The 4397-nt window shown below is 40.6% G+C and overlaps 1 long non-coding RNA gene across 1 annotated transcript; it reads left to right on the top strand.

The window, feature by feature from the left end:
* The first annotated feature begins 884 nt into the window (after positions 1 to 884).
* LOC140725901 (uncharacterized) lies at positions 885 to 4105 on the top strand. The gene is made up of 3 exons (XR_012098505.1): positions 885 to 921; positions 1387 to 1473; positions 3701 to 4105. It is a non-coding gene; the product is annotated as an uncharacterized lncRNA (long non-coding RNA).
* Positions 4106 to 4397: the final 292 nt, after the last annotated feature.

Genomic DNA, 4397 nt, shown 5'->3' with positions numbered 1-4397 from the left:
AAACCTCTGCTCCTTGTTGCTACCATTTTATTTCGAGATTCGGTGTGGTAACAGGCCACTACAGGCCACTACAGCCCAAAGAGTCGCACTGTGTAATTACAACCACCCGACCAGTTAATCTGGTAACCCATTTGTCTTTGGAGTGCTGGAGGAAGCCTACATGGTCTTGGGGAGAACATACAAATTCTTTAACCAGAGCAGCAGAACTGAACCTGGGTCCTTCACGCTTAATGTTATGCTAAGTGCTATGCTACCATTCCACCCACAAAATTATTTTCAAAGTTCCCTCAAGAAGAGAAAAAGTGCATGATACATTTTTTGATTATCAAAAACAGAAGCTAATTTACAAATCTGGGTCAGCATTAGCAGAAAAATCTGGCCGTTGGCAAAGCTGTTCCGATTCTGGGATATAAATAGGAGCTGGAAGGAGCACAGTGACTACACACACACACACACACACACACACACACACACACACACACACACACACACACACACACACACACACTCACTCACACACACACACACACACACACTCACACACACACACACACACACACAAATACACACACACACACGCACGCACGCACACACACACACAAATACATGCACAGATACGAATAGACACACACACACACACACACACACACACACACACACACACACACACACACACACACACACACACACACACACACACACACACACACACACACCTTGTAAACCTGTGACTTTCCATGTCAAGAATGGCAGTCTGTAGAGTTACTGCCTGTTTGATGCGATCTACAGCCTGTCAGCTTGAGCCATGATGCTTAGTCCTTTGGTAAACATGTGTTAATATTAGTTCTGGCTACTGCCTAAGACTGTTTTATGAAGAATAGTAGCTCAATTCATAACCGTGCGCAGTAGGAACCTGGAAAGGTAACATACTGATCTCCTTATAACAGGCTTTATGAATTGCGAAGGCAGTAATTTGTATGAGCGGTGAATGGCCATTAATGAATGCGTGTGTGTGTCTTGGCAGTTTGGTGTAAGTCAGGGAGGGTGGAAGAGGTGGGTGGGGGGAGGGGCTGGGGTTACAGAAGTTGCATGGAAAATGTCTGAGATCATTTTTCATTGCCCACTTCCTACACTTCTGATTTACGTGCAGCTGGAGCATTTACTAAATTAAACGATGCTGTTCGCTCCAAGGTCTACAGCTTTGACCACTGGTGTTTCTAACCACACTTTATAAAACTGTACACAATAAGCTTCATGCAGCATTGTAAATCATAATGTTTCACAGGGTAATTTTATAATCTGACCTGCGTTTATTGACGGACAGTAAAGGGTTGTAAATCTCCGAGGTGTTTTTCTCTTTTTTTAAACCTGCACTAATTTTTCCAGCACACACCATCCATAATGAATGCTCGCTCGCAGACGGCTCTGTGAGAGATACCCTGACCAAGCACGTATCACACGAAGGTGAGCTTGGTAAGAGAGCACGCTGCAGGGCAGCTCGGTTTGACCCTATTCTCACCTTTAAACCCACATTTATACTGTGCTTTTCATGATTTTAGGTTGTACTTCCAGTGCTTGTAACTAATGAAGTACTGTTGAAGTGCGACCATTGATGTAATGTGGAAAAGGTCGCAGACAATGATGCATGGCTAGCTCCCACAAACACCAATGCAATAGCCGCAGGACAACAGGTAGATGTTTGTTCTCTGCCATTGAAGTCCAGGAAATGAATTTCAGAAACATAGTTCATCCAAACCTTCTGGTTGGAGAAGGTTCTGAATGATTGTGTGGGAACGCACTCATCTACGACTGTTTATATAAAGTCTGTGACGACCATAGTCTACCAACTGGAAGCAAACCCATGATGTTCCTCTGCCTCCTGCAACCACCCCTTTGTTGTCCCAATCTCTTGCTCTTTAGCCCCTACCTGTATGCAGGTAGGAGAGGGACAGCCAGGTGATTTAATTTCCTGAAAAGTGGTCTGGCATGGAAGGGTAGGTATTCCTTATCGGGGGTTTCCTGTTTGGTGACTTTTTAACATACGTGAATTTCTAACTGATGTAAATTTCTAGGTGAATTTCTAACATAAGAAATTGCCCCACCCATTTCAACAGCCTGCAAATGTTGTCCTAAAGACTGAGGTCTTTCATTGGAAACTTCACAGGACAGCACTTGAAAATGAGAACTGCAGATGCAGAAACTCTGACACGAAAATAGAAAATTCTGGAAATACTTAGTAGGTGAGGAGGCATCTGCAGAGAGGGAAACAAGAGTTAAGGTTGATGTCCCTTCCACAGAACAACACTTAGGTTTCCCAGAATAACACCGGCTGGAATGGAATTGTCAGGTTGTGTTGATTAATCTGTTTCAGTGATTCTGGTTGGGAGGACAATATTGACTGGGACACTGTGGATATCTCCCTAACATCATCAAAATAATGAGTCTACAGAGATCTCATGTGTGAGAGTAGACAAGCTAAGACATGACAGGTTCTCTGTGCTGCCCTCTAGTGTCTCTCCAGATTTTGTGCTCGAGCCCCAGCATTGGATTAAAATGGAGTTTTGTTGGGTAAATTTCATCCCTAGTGTTTTCAGAATAGGAGAAATTCTGTTCATTGAAAGACAAAAAATAAGTAGTAGCATTGATTATATGAGAAAGGAAACTAATCCATTTTGGCAGGAGATTTTAAAATCTTATCTAAATGGTGAAGATTGTAGAGCTTTGACATGTAGGAGAATCTGGGTTTCTTAGTACATGGCTCACAAAAGCTGGTATAGAAGTAAGATAGATATCAGAAAAGCTAATAGAATGTCATAAACCCTGGAAGAAATGAATATAAAGTAATAAAGTTATGATTCAGTTATAAAGTAAATTGGTGAGGCCACATCAGGACCATTATGTAAATTACTTTTCTCCTTATCTGAGAAAGAATGTTAATATGCGGGAAACAGCCAAGAGGGGTTTTAGTGTTCTGATACCTGGAATGGATGGGCCAAATCATGGTTGGACAGATTAGAACTGTATCTACTGGAATTTAAAAGAGTTTCAAGGAGCTTGATTGAAACAGATAAGACCCTGAGGAGTTTGATAGGGTGGATATGGAGATGAGGTTAAATCAGATCAGCTGTGATCCAAGTAGACAAGTACTTACTACTTACTGATTGTCCCACTCCAGGGAGGAGGCTACATTGCATCCATGCCAGGACCACCACACTCAAAAACAGTTACCTTCCCCAAGCAGTAAGGCTGATCAACACCTCCACCACTACTCTATTATTTCCTGTCAGTCACCTGATGCATAGCTTAGCATCACTTTATAGACACACAATCAACGTATATAAGCTATCCTATGTATTTATACTCATTGTTTTTATTATTGTATTCTTTATCTTTTGTTGCTTTTTGTGCTGCATTGGAGGCAGAGTAACAATTATTTTGTCATCTTTTACACTGTGTTCAAGAAATGACAAACAATCTTGAATGTTGAATATTTATTTATTATTTTTTTGTATTTGCTCAGTCTGTCTTCTTTAGCACACTGGTTAGTCTTTGTGTGTAGTTTTTCATTGATTCTATTGTATTTCTTTGTTTTGGTCTGAATGCCCACAAGAAAATGAATCTCATGGCAACATATATGTACTTCGATAATAAATTTACTTTGAACTTTGAAGAAAGCTCACCAATGCCTCTACTCTCTCAGAAGGATGAAGAAATTTTGCATGCCCATGTTTTATGGATGCACCATTGAAGGCATCTTATCTGGATGCAGCTTGGTATGGTAACCAGTCTGCACGTGTCTACAAGAAACTGCAATGTTATGAATACAGCTCCGGCACATCATGGAAACCAGCCTCCCCTTTGTGGGCTCTGCCTGTACTACATACAACAAAATGGGATGTGGACTGGTTACCCTTGTTTAAACAGATTATTCTTTACAGAGCCATCACCAGGAAAGTTAACATTTATCCCCAATCCACAAAAGCCGAGGGAATTGCTCAGCCATTTCTGTGATTAGTTAAGGGTTAACAATATGGGACATTTATTTGGAATGACATGAAGTAAAATTAGGCTAGGACCAAAGTGAAGGGTATTTGTTTTCATGATGAGTCAGCAGTGTTAGCATTACTTTAACTAACTTTTTTCTATTCTGATTACAATAAAATGAAATAAAATTCTCAAATGGTTTAAATGGTTCTTTGGCTTGTAATCTCTGAATTGCTGAACAAGGCTTTTGGATTTTTGGTATATCCACATAAATATTACTATCTCAATGACATTGATTGAGCAATGAATGTCGAACAAAATACCAGGAAACCAATACACTCTACTACTATAACATCCTGGATAGGCAAAACTATGTTTTGGTATTTCATCTGTAAAAAGGAGGCTGCAGGGTC

The sequence above is a fragment of the Hemitrygon akajei genome, chromosome 4 (genome assembly GCF_048418815.1).
Source record: "Hemitrygon akajei chromosome 4, sHemAka1.3, whole genome shotgun sequence".
In the NCBI taxonomy this organism is placed as follows: Eukaryota; Metazoa; Chordata; class Chondrichthyes; order Myliobatiformes; family Dasyatidae; genus Hemitrygon; species Hemitrygon akajei.
The sequence above is the reverse complement of the archived record's forward strand: the minus strand, read 5'-3'. Positions and strand labels throughout refer to the sequence as shown.